The sequence below is a fragment of the Trematomus bernacchii genome, unplaced genomic scaffold, assembly GCF_902827165.1.
Source record: "Trematomus bernacchii unplaced genomic scaffold, fTreBer1.1, whole genome shotgun sequence".
NCBI classification, from domain to species: Eukaryota; Metazoa; Chordata; class Actinopteri; order Perciformes; family Nototheniidae; genus Trematomus; species Trematomus bernacchii.
Genome location: NW_022987950.1, coordinates 867,696 through 891,675, shown reverse-complemented (window position 1 = coordinate 891,675; position 23,980 = coordinate 867,696). Strand labels below are relative to the sequence as shown.

Sequence of the window (23,980 nt, the reverse complement as noted above, 5' to 3'; positions counted from 1 at the left end):
ACGCTGCACTGAGGCCGAGGGCACCTGGCATCAGGAGCCAGAATCGGGGAGGCGATGGCAGGTTCAATGGATGGCAAGCGACCCAGCCCCACCCTCGCCGGATCCTGCATGGCAGCAGAGTGGGAGAGGGCCCTGGTGTCTCTCATGCATGGAGCTCCCTCAGGTACTCCTCTGAAGGAGGAACAGTGGGAGCGAAAAGGGGCAGGGTTATGCCTGAAGAAGGCACTAGCCTGAGCCGAGTCGGCCTGCGGAACCTGAAGCTGCAAGCGTACCAGGGCCGCACGAATAATGGCCGCCATGGAGGCGTCCTCCGTGCCCTGCAGAGAGCTCTGAGCAGAGGAGTGGGAAGCCTCCTCGGGGGTGAAGAGGTTTAGTCGGAGCCACTAGCGACATGGCATCCTCAAGCTGAGGTGTGGCAACCGAAGGAGGGCCAGGCGGCAAGCTAGTAGCCCCCACACTGGCCCCTGGCTGAAGGGCCAACAGGAGCGACTTCGTCTGCTCCATGACGGCAGCTAACCGACCCACCTTAGAGGACAGCCTGTTTCTAGCCCTCTACCTGGGGGGTGAACCCATAGTCATCACTCCATCAAGTCACCGGGAACGGCCAGACTAAGCTGGAGGAAGTTGTGACGAGGAGAGGTACCACCTCTGCAACTCTAGCCACTCTGAGCGCCCGAGGCATGAATCTACAGCTCATGCAGGCGCTTTGCGTGAGACCCTCCCTCAAATGCTCGAGGCCAAAGCAGAGGGGGGCAGCGGTCATGGCCGTCCTCGGGCTCAAGAGAAGCCATACAGGCGCTACATGAATGAGCCAGTCTGTAGGTAGCCAGATGCAGCGTAGCCGGGAGTGGGTGCGAGAAAAACCGCCTTTCCCAGCTACCTGCTGAACGGAAAGAGTAGAGCAACGCTCCTACTCGCCGAACACAAAGAGGGATGTAACTACACCCACGTTACCGGCAGAGGGAGCGGGAGCGGGAGCGAGAGCACTGCCTTCACCTAGCTGGATTAAATAAAGAAGTTTAACAGGACAGCTTAGCCGGGCGGCTGCTGCTAGAATCAAGCAACACGTCTACCAGGAGCGGGGGCGAGAACACTGCCTTCACTGATTAAGTTCATAACGAATGCCAGGTGCAACGTACCCGGGAGCGGGTGCGAGAACACAGCCTTCACCGGCTACCTGCTGAACGGAAAGAGTAGAGCAATGCTCCTACTCGCCGAACACAGAGAGGGATGTGAATGACCTACACCCACGTTACTAGCAGAGGGAGCGGGAGCGAGAGCACTGCCTTCACCTAGCTGGATTAAATAAGAAGCTTAACGGGGCAGTTTAGCCAGGCGGCTGCTGCTAAGAATCAAGCAGCACGTCTACCAGGAGCGGGGGCGAAAAACACTGCCTTCACTGGATGAGTTAAACAATGAAGCTCAACAGAACACATATTTCACACTATTTCAAATATATTTCTCTTTCAAACCTGTCAAAATGGAAAATGTATTTATTTCATCCCGGCTTGATTACTGTAATGTTCTGTTCTCCTGCCTCAACAAAACATAAATAAACCGGTTACAACAGGTCCAAAATGCTGCAATACGTTACAGGGAGCGGGAGCGAGAGCACTGCCTTCACCGGCTGAGTTAAATAATTAAGCTTAACAGTATATGCAAGGTGTTAGCCAAGCGGCTGCTGCTAACAATCAAGCCACCAAGTCAAAACACAAATGTTAAGACCAGATAATTAGCTTCTATGGAATAGAACAGCCCGCATAGAACCGTAGGCCATGGTCACAGTAGTAACCATGGCCAGTGCTTACATGGCCTAGGACCGTAGTTACAGTAGTAACTATGGCCAGTACTTACCTTACTCTCTGCATCTAAACAAAAAACGGGCAAAATATGGCACCCTGGGCTTTCCATACTAAATTGAATGAGAGACGCAGCTAAAGCTGGAAACTCAAATGCTAATGATAGCTCGGGCACAACGCCACAAGCAGAACTTTCAAAAGAGCATAATAAGGGCAACTTTATGGGAGAGGAAGCGGGAACACTGTCGTCACCAGAAAGTCTAAGCCAAACAATAAATAAGACAGCAATCAGGACAACTTAGCTGGGAGAGGTGCGGGGACACAACCATCACCAGCAACAAGTTGACACAAACCTGTCCGTCGAGGCTCTGCACAGCGCACAGCCGGCCACAGCTCCTGGAGGACGCGTTAACAACCCGTAGCTCCGACTGTCAGTCGCGAAGCTGCACGCGGCCAGCTGTATGCAGAGAAATCCCTCAGATCAAACGTTCAAACCTGAACGCTGTAGGCTACAAGAATGTAGCCGCGGTACTCTCGCGAAGCGAGAAGATGAAAAGGAGCCAATCCACTAATGACGCCGGCCTATGTAGCCGTCGTCACGTGGGTCACAGGTGACTTTGTTGTTATTAGGTACTCGAACTGCGCATGCGTGCGATGGACATATCCAGTGCTAAAGCACCGCCTCTGGCGGTCAGTAGGGACGAAATCGAACTTGAATTTAGAGTTTTATTTTAAACATCAGGATTGGCGAATATTTTATGCATATTTAAAAAAAAACAGAACCAATCATTCCTCCTTTATTGACCCTTCATTGTTATAATTAGTCTATTTAGTAAAAGGAAACAGATACAGTCACTTACAAACAATACTTAGGAGCACATGCCACAATGCCTTTTTTTAAGCAAAAATAATTAGATAAATCAGTCTCTTCCAATTGATGTTCCCCAAAACAAATTCATAACCTGGGACAGGATGATTTCTAGATTTGTTTGGAATAGTAAAAAACCAAGAATACGATTTACGACACTTCAGTTGCTTAAAAGTAAGGGGGGAATGGCTTTACCAAATCTTAGGGAATACTTCTATGCAGCCCAACTCAGACCTTTGGCCTACAGGTGTAGACCAGATTATGAGTCTGGATGGAAAGCCATGGAAAGGGAGGTGCAGGGTCACCACATTCAGGCCTTGGTAGGAGATAGGAATTTGGTGAGGGCTCTGAGAGGTGAAATGAATACGATAGTTGCGTTTACACTAGAGGTCTGGAATGTTATAGTAGCAAAATACAAATTAAAGAGAGGGATACACACGCTGAGGTGGTTTGCATACGATTCCAATTTTAAACCAGGGGTGTACGACCCAGCATTCAAAGAATGGGTGCAAAAGGGCATAACAGCAATGTGTATGGTTTCAGAAAGGGGTGAATTGATGGGTTTTCAGGATTTACAGGCAAAATATGGTATTACAGACAGGGATTATTTTAGATACATGCAGTTAAGACACTATTTTGTAAAAGAGATAAGGCTGAATGCAGATGAATCTTTAGATACTGTAACTGGGGTGATTGTGGATGCGTATCAGCAGAAGGGGTCTCGGATCATTTCTGCTTTCTACCAGGCTTTGGGGGGAAACAGGGGGGAATCGACTATCTACATAAAAGCAAAATGGGAAGCAGAATTACAAATCAATGGGTTATGGAATCCCAAATACCTGCCCGGTGAGGTATCTTGGGAACATTAAGGATGTTGTGATGGGAGGCGATCTATATTTGATTAAGGTTTTACTTGCAGCGAGTAAGAAAGCTATAACCAGAAATTGGCTTAATGTGAACGCTCCGACTCAGGAGCAGTGGCAGGAAATTGTTCAAGATATTTTTTGACATATGTTTTGAGAATCCAAGAGAATGCATTCAATAGGAAATGGGAAAAGTGGAATATTTACATGGTTGACACCAATGAGTAAGTGAATGACTAATTCAAGCCTGTACGGTATTTGTGAATATTGAAGGTCTTCAGACAACTAGTATTTATTGTGCTTTATTTTACAACTGATTTGTGTGTATTATGTTTTGTTGTTCTGTTATTATTGTTGTGAAAACTCAATAAAAGCATAAGTGTAAAAAAAGTTGTCCAGGGGATGCAGTCTCTCATGGTTGTCCTTGTTAAGGGGAAAAGGTTTCTTGTGCTAACAAGTGACATGTATACACTTCTTACCGGGGTAGATCTCCATCGTAGAGATGGCAAATCTGGATCCTTTTACGGACTCGAGGTCTTCTGAGTCAGTCATTGAAGAGATCCGGATCATACGAGTCCTTTGAGTCATATGAGTCACCAAGAGCGTAGAAATCCTATCGTTGAATCCGGAGCACATAGTCTCCAACTTCAAATAAATTCTAATTTTAGAGCTACTAGTGAGGGTGGCAGTCCACTGTTTGTGTATTTGTAATTTGTCACTTAAAATGTGCATTTCACGACTATATTAAACTAACGTTACCTCTGCTACACAAACGTGATCTAACAACGTTTGTCTCTTAATGCTTGTTTATTGCAGTATTTGGCTTCTTACACTTGACTACGTTATCAAAAACAGAGCTGACACTCACTCAGTCTAAAAACCATGACGAGTCCGAAACCGTTTGCTGTTTCGCGCTGTGTGGAGTAATCCACACATTCAGTCCGCTCTCCGAATCTGAGTCTGCTGCTGCTGACTCGTGCATGATGAGTCTGGATCTGCTACGGTTACGGCTCTGAGTCCGCACGAGTCTGCTATGTTTTGCACAGTGAAGGAAGTTCCCTTGATTCAGTCAGTCAGGATTTGCGAATCTGAGTCTGCTGTTGACTCGTGCATGATGAGTCTGGATCTCTGGATCTGCTACGGTTACGGGTCTGAGTCCGCACAAGTCTGCAGGAAGTTTCACTGATCCGCTTCCCCTGAGCCAAACAATAACTTCTGGCAGCTATCCTACTTGCTAAAGGCTAGGCAGATGGACTCGGGTACGTTGTAATGTGATTTTACATGTTATAAGGAGAGTGAACGGTTTGTTGCGTGCCGCTCTAGCCTTTTGCCAGCAATTTTTGCCAGTTTGCCTGCTTTTGCCTCACACTCGTTTTTGTGTCTCTCCCAGGAGGAATCCAAGGCCTGCCACACTTCCAAAACCAGCCAGGCCTCTCTAGCCACCCAGGAACAACTGTTTCCCACAGCCGCCATAAACCAACCCCCACTCCCAGCTCCTCTTTTCAAATAAACAAATGTTACGCTGTTACGATATCTGAGAGGACCCAAACGCAGGACACGGCAGAGTGTTTTCACAAAATAGTTTATTAGTGGACGAGGTGCGGGGAGTAGAGTCCGGCTGGAGTGGCGAGGACGTGGCGGCTGGTGACAGGAACACGGCGGTTGGAGAATGATCCTGGAGTACAAGAAAAGAAAACATGTTAGACGCTAAAACGTCACGGTAGGAGAAAATAGCTATAACGCTAAGTAGCCTTGAAGTTATACCACTGTGGTTGTACAACGATCTGGCAGAGAATGGTTGTGGAGCCTCGGTTGATATTACATGTCACTTGTTAGACGCTTTTATCCAAAGCGACTTACATACTCAATACTGTGGGCAATCCCCACAGGAGCAATTTGGGGTGAAGTGTCTTGCCCAGGGACACAACGACTTGCTGACTGCAGTGGGGTTTGAACCTGTGACCCCCTGATCCGAACCCCTACACTCAACATACACTCCATAATTCCATATATTTTGAATATATATATATTTGTATATATATATATATATATATATATATAATATCTGTATGTATATTTTCTATTTTGTATTTTGACATGTATATTTTATATTTTATATTATTTTATTTCTATTCTTGTATATTTTGTTTTATTGTTAAATGCCTTTTATGCTGCTGTAACAAAAACAATTTCCCAATTTGGGATCAATAAAGTACGATATGATGTTATTAATAGCTTGATGGAAAGCAGGTGTGTAGTCGGGGAGGGTGCACAGGTGATTTCAGCAGGTGAGTGGAGGTTGAGCCGGGAGCCAGGAGGGACAGCCACCATGCCCACACAAACAACACAGACAGGGGAGAAGAAAGAAAGAAAGAAACACAAAGGAGACGGCTGGAGGAGTACAGCCACCACAGTGCCCCCCCCCTTAACGGACGCCTCCAGGCGGCCTACCAGGTCTACCAGGGTTATCCCGGTGGAAGTCCCATACCAGGGACGCGTCAAAGATGCTTCGCGGGGGAACCCAACACCTCTCCTCTAGGCCATAGCCCTCCCAATCCACAAGATATTGGAATCCCCTGCCACGGCGACGTACGTCCAACAACCGCCTGACGGTGTAGGCCGAGTGATCATCGATGATGCGGGTGGTGGGGGAACATTCACTGGAGGAGACAAGGGGCTGCTGGCAACAGGTTTTAACAGAGAAACATGAAATGTGGGATGAACCTTCATGTGTGGGGGGAGCTTGAGCTTGACTGCAGATGGATTAATAACAGAGTCAATGATGAAAGGGCCAACATAACGTGGTGTGAGTTTTTTAGACTCTGGGTGTTTCTCAATCGCGAGTACGCTTGCTTGGTAGCACATGTCTGCCGAGCATCTTGCTTCAGAAGCGAGTCAAGAATCCTTCCTGGCATTCAGAAAACGAAGTGTGGAACACGCTAGCAAGTGTGCAGGTGTGTGTCATATGAGAGGCCCCGCCTTACATCTTCCGCCACAGATTTGGGGAAATTGGTCCGTGCGCAAAGCATTGTGGGGATTTTAAGACCGCGAAGTCTAATCAAATCAAATCAGGTTTTATTTATATAGCACATTTAAAAGCGATTTTTGGTCGAGCCAAAGTGCTGTACATGTAATAAAAACACAATTACTACAAACACAGTAAACGACAATAAATTACAACAGATATATCTTAAAAACAAAATAAAAATAAAACACACAAAAGTCAGGAGTCGTGCTCCGCTCTAACTAGAAAGCCAGAGAGAAGAAGTGTGTTTTTAGTTTAGATTTAAAAACCCCTAGGGTCTGGGCCGACCTGACATGGAGGGGCAGAGTGTTCCAGAGCCTAGGGCCAGCTGCTGCGAAGGCTCGGTCCCCTCTGGTTTTTAGCCTGGTCTTGGGCACTACCACACTGCAAAAACTAAGCCTCAAAAAACAAGTAAAATAAATAATAAAATGAGTAATATATTACTTAAAATAAGAAAAATTATCTACCAACAGAACAAGAAAACTTCACTTGCCAAGACCTTCTTAAAACAAGTAAATATATCTAGCCTAAAAAGATCTACAGATATCTTAAAACGAGTGTTTTTAAACCAAAAATAAGTACATTTGAATTGAAGCAAGGAATATTTTTAAGAATTATAATCTTATTATAAGGAAAATGTGCTTGAATTCAGCATATTCTACTGCTATTGTCCCAAAATTCAATTTTACGTTAGGCAACATATCTTAAAACCAGTGCAGCTTCACTTTAAACAGGTACATTTGTCTAGATACAAAGATAAGATTTAAGAATTATTTTCTTAATATGTAGAAAAATCTACTTAAATTCAGCATTTGGTGCTATTAAAGTATTCTTAAAATAAGGCTAAATACCAAGAAAAAGTAGAGACAAAACCTTCAAAAATCTTTAATCCTATCAAGATATAAACTTTGACTGCTTGCATAAAGAAAAATATGAGTCTCAAATGATTTATTTTAATGTTTTTATTGTTTTCAAACTGTGTAGTAAAGGTCAGTCATCAGATATGTCTTCTATTATTATTTCACTGTAAAATGCAACGCAAGTGAAATTCTCATGACACTTTTGACTCAGCGAACAATTTTCAATAGGACTATAAGTATGAGGGGCCGCTAGGGTCATTATTCAGAAATACCGTTCACATACACATATGAAACCAACATAATTTACAAACATGTAAAAATCTCTCATATACACATATGAAACGCTCTCACACACGTATGAAATCCACAGTTATTTACATATACATGTCAAATCCACTCATATACACATGTGATACGCACTCACTCACACCTGAAACGCTCTCACACACGCATGAAACGCACTCACACACGCATGAAACGCACTCACACACGCATGAAACGCACTCACACACGCATGAAACGCACTCACACACGAAATACTCTCCCACAGATATGAAACGCACTCATACAGATGGAGCCTCTTATTTTGGACCCCAGCATACAGCTTCCTGCCGACTGCCAGCCAGTTGCCAGCCAGTTGCCTGCCAAAGACCAGTATTCAGGAATGTTAGGCCCTCCCACTATTCTCCAATTTCAGGGTTTAACCAGGAGATGGCGCTATATATTAAATAACTAAGACTTAGTTTTTCACAATAGAAAATGCAGATATTATATAAAAAACTAAAGTTAAAATCTTGTTTTTAATGCCCCAAGAGCAATAACATCTTGTCACAAGCTTTTTGGAAGAAAAAGACTGACTCAAGAGACCTGTAGTTGACTAATTACAGGCCTCAATAAAGTTCTGCCATTGGTTGTGAAAAACAACGGTGGACATAGTGGAAAGTGAAATTGACATTGTCGAATTTAATAAAAATACAAAATAATGTATCTGTGTACGTGTTTTACTATGTGATCTGCACTTATCAAACATCTAATTAAGGCGAGACACCCCAGGTGAATAGGGTATTTTTAACTTAAAGATATCAGCTAAATATTTCTCCAGTTAATTACTTACAATAAGGCAATTGTTTTTTGTATTACAAGTTTTCTGAAATAGCATGTTTAAATATCCAAATGAACCATTACCTCATGAAATATGCGCATATTTTAACACATTTCAGGAACCAAAATCTGAACTTTGGATAAAGCCAGGATCAAAATTATTGTTTCATTTTGTAGTCATATTAGTATCTAAGGCTTTTACAGAAGGGATTTTGGATATCTCTTTGTATCACTCCATAAATCAGAAAATACTGTCAACAGCCCTAAAATATCAATTTTCACCATGTTTTTAGGTATAAAATGTTATATAATTCAGGCTATGAATTATATATGACCAAACCCTTCTGTAAAAGCCTTCATAATATTGATAGGAATATAACTGGAAGGTTTGGTGTATGTAACTGCTGAGTGATTCTACAATTTAGGGTACATTCCATGTCCATTGATGTCCATTGATGATAATTATAATTATTCTAACTATTTTCTTCAAAAATATCATATTTTGCCTATTATTGGAAAGCATGTTATAATATCACACAAACATTATGTGCATCCTATGCTTTATTTAGCTTGAAATGTGTCATGATGTTCTTAAATTGTCAGTTTTTGCTATGTCCGTTTTTCAGTTGAGGGTGTCTTGGATTCAAAATAATGAATAAAAACCATTAAAGTAAATTTAAAAAATGATTCATTTATTTCAAAAGTCTAAATACTAAAGAATAATAACATATTTTTAATTGATTTCCCCCTTTAAATAATTTAAATATCTTAATATATGAATGTCTGCAAAAGTTCTGTCAACTATGTTACTAACAGAACTTCCCCCTTTAACTCAAAAATGGTTTGTCCCAATACCATGTCACCAGCATCACATGATGCCATGTTCCTCTTTGGCAGACATTTTGAACACACTGTGGTGATTGTCCTCTACATTTTTACAATATTTTATGTATAATAGCACATGGTCAATTAATATACTCATTGACAATCAACAATGTTACGTACATTGTTATGGTTTACAATTGTTTAATGATTTTAATTCAATTATATGTGCAAATGTGATGTTAACCTGTTCAAGAAAATGACATGTGGTCATCCAGGCAAGGCCTACCATTGAAATGATGGGTCAAAATAGGGAAATTGTCAACTAGGTTACCTGTCAACTGAGTTACCCAGTACTGTAATAACTGTAGTAACTTAGTTGACAGGTAACCTAGTTGACAATTTGTACGACATGTAGACGTCATTACACATCATTATCAATGGAATTTTGCACTTCTGCCTTGAAATTAACATAGTGCTGATGGTTAATAATGTGTCCAGTCAACTATGTTATTTGCGTCAAATGTTTGACTTTCATTGTCAACTATGTTGCACCTCATTTTTTCAAATTTAAAATATCTAAAATAGTGCTTCTGATATCCTTTATAGTATAATGTATATCTACACAGGTTGGAGTTTTACATGACATCTCTTAAAACTATCAAATGACCTGTATGGTAGTTTTATAATACAAAATATCCCTAAACTTAATGACAGTGCTGAACATATCACATGAAAAAACAAAACTTTAATACAATTATTTTTTAAACTTTAAAAAATCTTTGGATATATGGTAGAATAGACTCAAGAGCCTTTCAAATTTGATTTTACTTGAAGTGCAGGACTTAATCAAATGATTGTAATGACATCAAGTTTGTCCGTAACATAGTTGACAAACTGAGTAGTGAAAACATCCTTTCCCTTAAAATAAAAAATATATAAAAATGTTTAAGCTTTGCAACTAGTGGATATGTTACACTGAGGAATATACTAACTTGAACCACTGATTGTTCTATCTATACATTTTATTTGGCATTAGTAAATAATTATGCACATTGTTGGAGTAGAATACCTCTGCTACGCGCCGTTCGTTGGATGAGGCTGGATCTCTATTAAATTAAGAAAGGAATTGAAAACACCGGAATCAAAGTTATAACAAATTATCTGAGTTTACTTCTAGTAGGAAACCAAACACATATACAAGTTATACAGAGTACTCGAGTACTCCGGGCTTCAGGCCTGATGATGCGGTTTTACAGGTAGACAGACCAGCTTTCAGAAAACGAGAAGTATGGACTCCAGGTTTGTGATGCGGTTTACCGTCTTCTAGCACCAGCTTTCAACAGACCAGAAGCATTTTACACTCAAAATCATCAGTATTTCTATCTGTCTTTGGGGCGGAGATTTGTCGATTCTTCCTTCCCACTTTTCTCCCAAACGAATCAAAGAACCCCTGGGGAGGAGCTGTTTAAACTGACCACCTCCCCCAAGTGCCCTGACTGGCTGGATTCGCTTCTGGCCGGGTTCAATAGTTCTCTCCAGGACTTGAAATTCCAAAGTCCCCTAAGGTCAAAAGTCAATTCTTATCTCCGTCCCGATCTCCCCTCCCTACCTTTTCCAGGGGATCTTTTCCTATTTTACGATGTCTTTAACGACTTAGAAACAGCATCTGGCTCTTAGAGATGATAACAGCCAATGTTGGTGTGTGAAACACAGAATCTCTAAGTCAGTGAGTTTAAAAGTGAGAATAACATTCTTTTTCTAAGTGATTATCAAAACCCGTTCAAACAATACATGTTTACTTCAATACAGTGTAGAATCATATCTTCTTACTTCAACATTTACAGATATTTTACATGATATGAGTGATAACACGTGTTATAAGGGCTATTTCGCACAATATGTGTGCCTTGAGATTTTTACTTGTCCTTTGGTGTGCCTTGGGCACAAAAAGTTTGGGAACCACTGCTGTAGAGAAATGTAAACGTTCACCATCCCCCACCCGCCTACTGTATGTTGCTTTTTGACATGTAAATGGGTAACTACCCCCCTCTGAGTGAATACCTGTTGTACCTGTCCGGGGCTAAGCCCATAGGACGATGCTCTGATGTCATCACCCTCGCACATTGGTCATATGTTTACAAAAAACGATGTTAACACTTTCTCGTTCTTAATATATGCTATATTTAGGGTCGATATGTGTTGAATTTACTTTAAAATAGCAGATCACTGTGATTCACTTCTCCGCGGCTCCTCCGTGCAGAGAGGCCCCCCCCCCCGTTGACAATTCACGAGCGTCTAACTCTCTCCCCCCTGTGAAGAGATATCACAGGGGGGGGTTGGGACACACACATTCCGATGGCCAATTCGTTTTAAACAAAGAGTGGGGTGGGGGCTGGTGAACGGTATGGTCAATGTTTGTAAACACTGTGACATTTTGACTTTATTTGATCATTTCAGTTAAAAACTAACGTTCATATTTCATATTACTGTTTTGCCTGGCTGGACCTGTAATTTACAGGAAAGGAGTGCACGCTACTAAAGAGACACGCTACCATGGAAACCAAACAATGGTGTTGCTGTATTGAAGTCCGAGTGGAAACAATCATATTTGGAGCGTTATGTTAGAATGAAACAGCGAGGTCGTGACTCACAAAAAAAAAGTGTTACTTCACTAACTGTAAGCTTGTCACTCAGAGTAACCTACAGTTAACTTAACTGTTGGAAAAGAAAGATCAGAGTTAGGAGTGTGAACACACAGCTGAGAGCTGCCGTTTCATTCTGACTGTTTAAAAAACGGTAACAACGGACTATTTTTCTTAGCGGATGCATGTAAATTTAAATCAATACATAGAACTATGTTTTAAATCAATAAAAATATTTTCTAAATCCATAAAAGCATTTTAATTAATATTGGGAGTCATGTCGTTACTTTGTTGAGAATGTGGCCATGTAATAAGCGGGATAATTTGCAGCGACTTGGTCATTATGGGGAAAAATAACACCCAGGGATCAAGATCCCTCCGCGACGCGGAGGGATCAGTAATTTTTAGTGAATTACTGAGTTTAGGCACGTTAATAACATTTTAATGAAGTTGAATACAGTATATTCATATTTGTCAGTGATTTCATGTCAATTCGGCGAACATAAATGATTAAATTAGGATTAAAAATCGAGAGCCGGCTGCTGTTCGTTACGGTAACCCAACTAGGACACTTGACACAGTGGCTTTTGGCAAAGCACACAAAGAAAAGAAAAAAAACCGAGAGAGATGAGTTATTGTTATTACAACGTGACTTCACTATTATTTAACAACTATTTTTATTGGGTTCTTTTATTTGGGGTTAAGTACATTGTCAGAATAAGTGAGAAATGGATTTAACTTCTGTTAGACAGCTATCATACTGAATAAATATTTATGCAAAAATGTATGGCATTAATAATGTATATCTAATTACATTTAAAAATGTATGGCATTAATAATGTATATCTAATTACATTAACTGTGAATGTCTTTCATTTTATTTAAAATGAAATAAAATTACATAAAACATTTTCCATAAAAAAGTTGATTCAAGAACAAATCAGTACTTTTCTTATATGACTATTATTGCTAAATTTGAAAGGTCTTTACCAGCTTTGGAATTATATATATATATATATATATATAGCACCTTCTGCCATCCCATCTCTACTGACATATGGATCTTAACAAAGATCCGCTATACATTAGTACCAGATATACTGTACACGGACATTTTAGTGAACCAGACCAGCTGTTTCCGCCGGGTCTTCGCTTCCCGGGCATCACGTTGTTTACAAGTGTGTTCAGATGCTAAATGACAAGTGCAAGTGACAATTGTTGTCGTCTTCTCTGTGAACGTTTTTTTCTCCGTTATTTTGCCATTTTCAGATTTAAATTTCGAGCGGAAAGCTAACCAGGAAGTAATAATTACTTAAGTGGAGAACGGAGAAAGTAAACGTTACAGCAGGCATAACAACAGCCCGTGTTTATTTTATTATAATATATATCATTTGTTTTAAAGCTCAATATATAGTTTTATTATAATATATAGTCGTTATTCATTTGTTATAAAGCTATACTGTACACGGACATTTTAGTGAACCAGACCAGCTGTTTCCGCCGGGTCTTCGCTTCCCGGGCATCACGTTGTTTACAAGTGTGTTCAGATGCTAAATAAAAGTTTAGCTTGTACTTTTGATACCCCGCCTCTCGGCATCACAACATCCAGTTTACTGTATTTCACATGAGCGATGTCGAACATTGAAAAGTCCTTATAAAATCTCTGTTATTAGATCAGTACTTTTCTTATATGACTATTATTGACTTGAACACTGAGAATGTATTTATTAACTTCAGACATTTGAAATATTTGAAATCAGATGAAAACAAACTGTAACGGACCCTGCCGTGTTATCTATGATTACTATGCCTTACTGTACATTCATAATTTCAGCCGGAGGGTAGGTGGTAGGCGTTGCGGAGGAGCAGATTGCGAGTGAGGTGCCTGTTCTAAACGAACTATTCCAGCTGTTATAAAGCATTAAATAAAAAGTAAGCAAGGAATACAGAATGTTTCGTTACGTAACTTTGTTGAGAATGTGGCCATGTACATGTAATACATGGGATCATTTGCAGCGACTTGGTCATTGTGGGGAAAAATAACACCCATCCTGATCGTTTCAATGAAGTTGAATACAGAATATTCATATTTGTCAGTGATTTCATGTCAATTCGGTGAACATAAACATCAATGATGATGATTAAATTAGGATTAAAAATCGGGAGAGCCGGCTCGTTCGTTTTTTCCGACTAAACAACATCTATTATTTAGAAGTTGATTTCACATGACTCCAGTGTGGAACCCCACTGCACCCCCTGGTGGATCAATGATCCATTGCAGCTGGCTTCACAATAATTAAATGTATTTATCATGGGGGCGGTATCAAGTCTGACTGGGGGCCGGCCGGCCATCACGGAACGTGCATGAACCGATCACGACCCTCGCACTTTAAACTGTCCAAAATAAGACGCTTCATCTGTATACACATGAAGTGCAATTTCAGTATGTTGTGTGAGAGGGATTTCAGTTGAATCGGAATGCATCTCGGTTGAAAAGGAAGTCGTTTAAAAAAAAACAGCGAAGAAGCGCAAATTTCAAAAAGGCGAGATGCCTTCCGTTTCAACTGAAATCCCTCCCACACAACATATTGAAATCGCATTTCATGTGTATATGAGTGTGTTTTATATGTGTGTGTGAGAGCGTTTCAGGTGTGTGTCAGTGCGTTTCATGTGTGTGTGAGAGCGTTTCAGGTGTGAGTGCGTATTTCATGTGTATGCGAGCGTTTCATATGTGTAAATGAGAGATTTTTACATATGTTTGTAAATTATTTTGGTTTCAGTTGTGTGTGTGAGAGCGTTTCACATGTGTATGTGAACGGTATTTCTGAATAATGTCCCTAGCGGCCCCTCATATATAAGTGCCCTAATCACTTATGAACTTTTTCCAGTCGGCCATAGCCTTTTTGTATGAAGTAGTCATGTCACGGTCGTGAATGGAGAGAAGCGTTGCAATGCACTTAGGATAGGTGAAAGGTGTAATAACATGCCATGAGATACATCACGCTTTCATGAATGACCTCTTTTGGGAAGATGAGCACGGGCATGGTTCCAATGGCCAGTATACAGTTGGTTTCGCAGATGATGACAACAGGGCTGGAGAGTGGTCGTGTCTGGAGAAAGGTGTTGGGGTCTTCTGCAGACTGACACAAAAACAGACAAAGAAATCATCACAAAAAGGGAAACAAATATGATCACAACATTTCACTCTTTGTATCGACATGAGAAAATTCTTATACATTTTCTTACCTCAAGGACGTGGAGCACAGCCTCACTTGCATGCCTTAACTTCTTGGGTGGGGCCATAGGTGATGGGAACATCTCTGGTAAAGCCTTCATCATGGCAATTGAGTGCTTTACTGTTGAAAAAAAAAAGTGTCATTCCGTTTCCTGCAGTCAGTTAATAAACAGACATGGTCAGAGATAATAATCACCTTTGTCAAGCTGCGGAGGCCTCATGAGCTTTTTGAAAACTCCATAAAACTGTGCCCTCTCACAAAAGGTCCCCCACCGGGTCTTAAGTTCCGTTAAGAAGTGGGAGTTGCCTTGATTGAGGACCCGCCGTAGTTCATCCATTAGCTAAGACAACGAGAGAGAAAATATATAGAAGAAATATTAAAATCTACATTCCAAGGGTTAGTAATTCGTCTCATAACTGAATTTCCAAAAAAAGATTCATATGTGTATAATGTGATTTAAATGGTCACTTAACAAAAATATTACAGTGCACATAAAAATGTGTTTTGCAAATGTATGTCTGATGCACACACTATTTACCAATACTACTCACAAAATAATGTTGTGTGTATCAGAAGCACATTTGTGAAATGTGTTCTTTTTAAATAAGTGGAGGGTTTTTATATATCTATGCAGATTAAATATTTGTATTCAATAAGCATATTCATTGCTCATTCATTTATAAATAATGAGACAGATCTGATTTAATTGTCATACCATTTCTCATTTCAAATTTGGTCTAACGTTAACCGAATTAGGAAGCATAGTTGTACATAAAACGAAAACATTTGCTTACATGATCCAGTTCTCCAAAGCAAGGATAAGCTTTAAGAATCTTGGAAGGCCTGTCCTGCTCCTTTGTAACATCAGAGTCAATGAAGGCCCTTCTCGCTTGGATTTCGAGGTCCAGGAGCTGAGCAACATCCATCTTGTTTGGTCTGGCCTTGGTTTTATAGTCTCCAAATGGTTCTTCTTCTTCTGAAGTGCTCAGGCCCGGGAAGGAGATCACGCAAGTCCTCCTTAAAGAGGCTGGGCAGCATGTCTCTGCTTATATTAGCAGCTGAAAACAGATTTAACCACACAGTTAATAATAAGGTAAAGCAACTAATAACATATTTATCTAAATACATCAAATGAAAGAGTAATGTACATTTCTGGCTGGCTTCACAAGATTTTCTTTAACATTAAAACATGTTTTGCACTTACTTATAATTGACATTTAAAAAATTGCTGTTACAGTAGGTTCATCCAGAGTTAAAAGTTATTTTGGCCAAATGAAAATGAAAAGGCACCAGGGAAATTAATAAACGAGGTATGTTGTTAGGATAAATCCATTACACAAATGTGTAAAATCTCATAGGCTATAAAAGTTATACATTTTCGGCATCTTTTATAGTACAATAAAGCAAATCTTGATGTTTAAGAGCAAAGACAGTTAAACTTATTTTCCAAACAGTGTCTTTACCTTGAAATCTTTATTCAAATAAGCATAATTTACGTCCCAAGCCTGCTTATATCCAACGGACAGTGTAGTTTCAATAGCCTGCACTATCATACAACAACGCATTTTGAAATGCTATCTACAACAAAGAAGGGCGCCAAAGATGGCTATGCTAAATACTTTACTGTCAGTCGTGGAAGGCTCATTTGCTTCTTGACATTATTTCTGGCAATAATACAGTATCAACTAAAATGTTAACCACGATTTGTCGTTTGTGCAGTTATTAACAGCTTACAGTAGATATAAGCTAAGTTAACGCTAGATATGTAACCAGCTAGCTAGCTTACTTTGCATGCTAACTTGTTGTCCAACCGATTCAAATAATGTAAAGCTTGCTGGAGAGGTGCAGCATAAAATACACAATTACATTACCTTTTAATACTGCAGTTGCTATAGGATCTATGCCCGGATATGTGATATCTCTTCCATTTTCATCCATGGCATAGTTAAATGTTAAATCACTTGCGGAGGTTCAGTCTTCTGCCTGAAGGAAAGCTAGCCAGCAACGTCCTGAAGCTAGGTGCACCTGACCTAGGCTAACACACGCCCTTAACGGACCCTCTTCGCGGTTCCCATTGGAAGGTACCATTTCTTAAAGAGGGGTGACAGAGATATTGTATATGTTGCAAATATGTGACCCGCTCTATCGAAATCAGTCGGATGTCGCAACGGCTCATTTCAAAATAAACGTGGATTTGCGTAAAAAACTATTTTTTCGGGGTTCGGGTGTTTTGTTTGATTTTAAATAAACAAAGTCTTGGCTTTCAGAATATGAAACTTTTATTTCCAAAATCACACGATAAATACATTTGTGAAGCTTGTGAAGGGAAGATGACAGGCACCTCTCGCTCGCAATCTGCTCTTCCGTAGCGCAGCCCCCCCTCCCTCCGGCTGAAATTATGAATGTAAGGCATATAGTTATCTAGATAACACGGCGGGGTCCGTTACAGTTTGTTTTCATCTGATTTCAATTAAACAAAGTCTTGGCTTTCAGAATATTAAACTTGTTTCGGCAAATTTAGATGATAAATACAACTATGAAGCTTGTAACGGCATATTTACAAGCGGAGAACGGAGTCATTTAACGTCACAGCAGGCATAACAACAGCCGGTGTTTCTCGTGAGTGTTTTCCCCGGGAAACAAACACAATACACACAAACGCAAAAATACACAAACACACACACACACACTCGCGAGCTTCCCCCAGACCAGTAATCCAAACGGAAATATTTCCCCTCCGGACTATTTTGATCATTTGCTCCGCTAATAATCAATCAGATCGATGGATTCCAGAGAAGAGGAAACTTTGAAGGCCTTTTTCTCAAAATGATGACTCGGTGACAGTCATTATATAATGTGACATATTTTGCTTAATATTTGGAGTACAAAAACAATCTTGATATCATTAGAAAGCTAGGAATCTCCTCTTTCCAACAGTCTATACAACTCAAAATGTGTCTTCGGGTCAATGCGACTGATTTCGATAGAGCAGGTCACATATTAGGAATATTAATAACTGATGCGGTCATAGGTAACATTTCAAACATCTGTTTCTAAAAGTTATTCCCAGGCATTATTATGACTTGTCTATATATATAGGAACATGACTCACCGGCCTCCCCCATACAGCTAGAGAATATGATAAACCCATTTCATTAGTTCTTTTTCCCAACGTTTACATGGCCTGCTGCAGAAACGTTTTAATAACTTTATATATTTTTTAAATCCTCTGGAGCAGAGAGAGGTGCTGTGGATTATTGTTATTGATTAATGCATCAGTGTTTCTTAGGGTCAAAAACACTAAACTCACAACTTAAAATGAAAGCGTTTAGTTTATTTAATAAAAGAGCACATGTTCAATGTGAAAAGCGACAGTAGATATAGATTAGTTGCAATTTTGGTGCTATATATATAAATACAAAAAAATAATAATTAAAAAAAAATATATATATATATTTTTTTAAACACCTTGAATTTCAGGGGGGGCGCGGGGCTCCGTTGGTAGGGCGCAGCGCCCCTCCAAGACAATGGTAGGGGAAACACTGCTTAGGATATGTTATTAGCAGATACAAATATTAGCTGTTTGTATCTGCAGCTAACATTTGACGCCCCCCCGTCGACAATTTACTAGTGGTATTTACTTGCGGCACAGAGGTGGGCCGGCGGTACCAAAGTGGGCCGGTCGAGAGTCCCGGGCTGATTTGTAGTCCCAGTCCGCCCCTGGTTATCAGCCATTTAGGTGTTTATCAACGCTGTTTATGTTTGCTAAATGCCCTTGGCCTGAATAATGTTACCTACTTTAACTTTTCAAATGAGATGTTTGCGCATAGTGCTCAATCACTTTAGCTTGCTGAAGAATAATACATGCTGAAAAGAATGTTCTTAATGCAGTAGTTTGACTTGGCTGGTACTGTTATTTCTGTATACTGCATTTCATATATGGACATACTTAATTGATGTACTGGGTTTTAGACTGACAATAAAACAATGAATTTCATTTGGTCATTATCTGTTTTTAATATGTTAAGAGATGAAAAAGGATAGGATGCTTGCAATAAGATATTCTGACTTTGAAAAAGCAGTTTTCTACTTATCAGTGTTGATCTAATACCTTTAGAATTATGGTATTTCTCAATTTAAACATTAATTTACTCAGAATCAGTATTAAAATCTCAAGAACAAGTAATAAAATCTCATTAAGATAATTAAGTAAAAAAACACTTAATGTAAGTGAAATTCACTACCGCAAAAACTTCTTTGTAAGAGGAAATATCTTGGCAGACAAAATATAAGCATATTTTGCCTTGATTTAAGATATTTCATCTTAGTAAGATTTCAGTTTTTGCAGTGCAGCAGCAGCTGGTCAGCCGACCTTAAAGGTCTGGCTGGGGTGTAGCGCTGGAGCAGTTCAGCTATATAGGCCGGAGCCAGCCCATTTAGTGCTTTAAAAACAAATAAAAGGATTTTAAAATCAATTCTGAACCGAACTGGAAGCCAGTGTAGTGAGGCCAGAATAGGGGTGATGTGGTCACCCTTTTTGTGGCCAGTCAGCAAACGTACAGCAGCGTTTTGGACTAGTTGTAGGCGTTTAATTGAGGCCTGGTCCATACCCACATACAGAGCGTTACAATAGTCCAGTCTCGAGGTTACAAATGCGTTAATAACCCTTTCTAAGTCATTAAAAGATAAATACGACTTGGTTTTGGCCAATAGTCTTATTTTAAAAAAGCAGGATTTTACTACGGTGCTGACCTGCTTGTCGAATTTAAAAGTGTCAGTGAAGGTCACTCCAAGGTTCATGACCGAGGGGAGGATGTTTTTTTTGATAGAGCCCAGAATATCAACCGGAGAGGCTGGAGGTTGCGGTCCAAAAAAGATGACCTCAGTCTTGCTCTCGTTGAGGTTGAGAACGTTTTTGCTCAGCCAGGATTTTATCTCTGCTAAGCAGTCCATCAACTGCTGTAGTGAGTGTTTGACATTTGCTTTGAGAGGCAGATAGATCTGTACATCGTCGGCGTAGCAGTGGAAGGGAATGTTATGTTTTGTGAGAATTGAACCTAGGGGCAGTATGTACAGTAGAAAAAGGATGGGGCCCAGAATCGAGCCTTGGGGAACCCCACAGGTAAGAGGGGCTTTGGCAGAGGAGAAGGCACCTAGCTGCACTGAGAAGCTACGGTCTGTCAGGTAGGACCTGAACCATGCAAGGGCAGAGCCTGTGATGCCAGCGGACTGTTCAAGCCGTGACAACAGGATGCTATGGTCCACAGTGTCAAAGGCGGCTGTCAGGTCTAACAGCACCAAGACAGCTGGGCTACCTGAGTCGGCGGCCAGGAGCAGATCATTAAAAACTCTTAAAAGGGCTGTTTCAGTGCTGTGCATGGGTTTGAAGCCAGACTGAAACTTTTCATGGATTCCATGGATGGTTAAAAAAGACTGCAGCTGGGCGTAGACTACTCGCTCCAGGGCTTATGATAAAAAAGGTAGCTGGGAGATGGGCCTAAAATTTGCGAGAATGGAGGGGTCGAGATTTTTCTTTTTAAGGAGTGGCTTAACCACGGCATGTTTGAAGGCAGCTGGGACACATCCTGAGGTAAGAGAGGTGTTTAAAAGTAATAAAATACTTGCTCCAACTGAATCAAAAACATCTCTGAGAAGGCGAGAGGGAATGCTGTCTGAGGTGCAGTTTGTCGGCCGCAGGTGCTTGACCACATCCGAGAGAGCAGAGAGGGATACAGGCTCAAAGTGGTCGAGGACACAGGGCACAGAAAAGGAGCAGGATCTGGGGTAGCACTAGTGTGGGCTAGCCTAAGAGCAGATACCTTTTCAATAAAAAATGTAAGAAACTTATCACAGAGAGTAGTCGATGGCACAATAGAAGAAGCATCACAGGGATTAATGATCGAGTTGAGGACATTAAAAAGAACCTGAGGTTTATGGCTGTTTTTGGAGATTAACAGAGAAATGTGCTCTGTTTTGGCTGCTTTGACTGCCGTCTGGTAGTCAGAAAGGCAAGCACGAAGGATTTCTAGGGAGACATGGAGTTTATCCTTTTTCCATTTTCTCTCTGCACGCCTGCAAGCGCGTCTGAGAGCACGAGTACAGTCATTGAGCCACGGCTCTGATAGAACTTTGGTGCGTCTAAGCGTAAAAGGAGCAACAGAATCCAGTATTAGTGTGCATGTCGAGTCAAACATGGAGATAAGCTCATCAGCATTAAAAGCACAGTTCACATCTAATTTACAGATCGGAGAAGCATTAAAAACATCAGAGAACTGTGAGGCAGTCAAGGGGTTAATCGAACGCAGACGACGCGCCGGGGCACGTGATTCGACTCCTGCGGAAGGGATGTAGGTTGTAAACAGAACCGGTAAATGGTCTGAGATACGCGTTGCTGCACATATTTCATCCACAGATACAGACAGTCCAAACGATAATACTAAGTCCAAAGTGTGTCCTTTTTCGTGTGTTGGGCCAGCCACGGACTGAATGAGACCAAAAGAATCAAGGAGATTTAAAAAGTCCCTAACCAGAGGTTTGGACTCGCAACACACATGGACATTGAAGTCTCCGGAGATCAAAACACGATCATATTTCACCATGATCCCGGACAGAAAGTCAGAAAAGTCATTTATGAAATCCTTATTACACTTTGGCGGACGATACACGACTGCGCAGAGTATAGGCGAGGCCGGGTTCAGTTCAAAAAGCTGCAACTCAAAGCTGGCATAGCTAGTTACAGGGTGAAGCAATCGGCATTGGAGGCTAGCTCTAAACACTGATGCTATGCCCCCACCATGGCCAGTGGCACGGTGGGAGCTGAAGAATGTACAGTCAGGAGGAAGAAGTTCAGAGAACGGTGTATACTCGCCAGCGTGGACCCAGGTCTCCGTCAGGAACATAAAATCCAGTTCACGAGAGGTGAAGAAGTCGTTTAGCAGGAACGTTTTGTTTGCTATCGACCTAGCATTTAGCAAAGCCATGCAAAGTTTTCGCTCCAGGCTTGCCGAAGGTGTAGTGCGTCTCAGCTGACGAAGATGTGCGTGTTGAACGCCGCGCGGGCCGGGAGCAGTCAGTCGGGCAGGAGGAGCTGCCAGCGGGCACAGCTGAGTACGGAGCTCCGGAAAAACGGGGCGAATCCACCGATCCCTCACATGGCGTGCAGCGGGAGGGCCATGACATCCGAGGCGTGGATAATTCACAGAAGAAGCCGTCAGGTATGCCTTTAGATGGACCAGTGCACCACCACGCTTTCCCCGTCGTCGAAAGCGCTTTCGGCGAGGCAGGATGCAGGGCAACCGGCGCAGGTGGGTGGGGATATCCGACAGTAGAGGGGGGGGGGACGATTTATGGTTGCCAGATGTAGGTTTGGGCAGCAATATCAACTCCAGTGAGGGTCTGAGGTGGAGGAGAGCTTGGCGATCATAAACGAGCAGAGCAGAGACATTCTGACAAACATAAAACAAAAACAGGATAGCTAAAGGTAGAGAGCTGAGCGAGCGGCGAGCCGACACAGGCGCCATCTTGAATCACGTCACGACACGTCACGACAATGTCATTGTCTACTCATGTGCAGACTCGATATTTCTCCAAACGGAGTACGCCGGGCTCGGTAGATTTCCAAGTATGCTGGAGATTGGAACAGTACTTCGGCGGCACTCGATGACGTAGTATGCTTGAAATAGTGGCTCTGAAGCAGCTTTACTCGCGATTGAGAAACACCCCCTGTCTTGAGTGGGAGATCTTTGGAGGAAAGCCAAACACTCTGACCTGGTAAGTAGTTGGGGGCCGGGGTCCTGTGGCGGTCTGCGATGAGGCGGTTGCGGGCAGCAGAGCGGAGCAGGGCGGCTCGGGTGTCCTTCCACACCTTGCGACAGCGACGAAGGTGGGTTTGAACAGAAGGAACAGCAACTTCCTCTTCATGGGCTGGAAACGGGTGGTTGAAAACCCATGGTACAATGAAAAGGTGAAATACCTGTGGCTGCATTTGACAGGGAGTTGTGGGCATACTCGATCCATGGCAGATGTGGGCACCATGAAGAAGGGTTCCTTAAAGCCACACAGCCGAGAGCAGCTTGGGAAGAGCAACAAAGTGTACCATCTTGGAAAATCTGTCCACAATAGGATTATGGTATTACCTTGTGAGAGTGGAAGTCCAGAAACAAAATCCAAGGCCACATGCGACCAAGGGCGACTAGTTACCGGCAGCGGGCGAAGAAGGCCAGCGGGAGGTTGGTGGGAGGACTGTACAGGCAGCAACAAAGGCCCTGGTGTCTTGAGCCATGGAAGGCCACCAGAACCGCTGTCTGAGTATAAACAATGTGCAATGGACACCAGGATGACACGAGAGACGGGAGGTGTGTGCCCACTGCAGGACCTTGGAGCGAACAGAGGTAGGCACAAAGAGATTATTAGCTGGGCAGTTACCTGGGTTAGGCTGCGCCCGCTGAGCCTCCTTCTCCTGTTAAGCCCTGAGCCTGTTTATACATAACCCACCGTTCTTCTGCGGAGGTCCCTGAACGCACCGCGGCCACTCTCACGGGGGCCGCGCGCCTTCGTATTAACGCTGTGTTTCACATTCAACAGTGAAACGCATTAATCGGAGCTATTATACCAGGCAAGGTGTGTTTTCTGACAACAGCACGCCGGCAATAGCGTCTCTTGAACCCACACAGTGCTTTGACAGCACTTTCTGCGGTTTATTCCACTCACGTGCACGCGCCCACCTGCTGGCTCCTTTACTGGAGTTTACAGCGGGGAGGCG

At 41.9% G+C, this 23,980-nt stretch overlaps 1 long non-coding RNA gene across 1 annotated transcript; it reads right to left on the bottom strand.

Annotated features, from left to right (window-relative positions):
• Positions 1 to 15,438: 15,438 nt before the first annotated feature.
• On the bottom strand, positions 15,439 to 17,118 carry LOC117470847. The gene is made up of 3 exons (XR_004554737.1): positions 17,091 to 17,118; positions 16,014 to 16,277; positions 15,439 to 15,559 (listed from the first exon to the last, which is right to left on the bottom strand). It is a non-coding gene; the product is annotated as an uncharacterized LOC117470847 (long non-coding RNA).
• Positions 17,119 to 23,980: the final 6,862 nt, after the last annotated feature.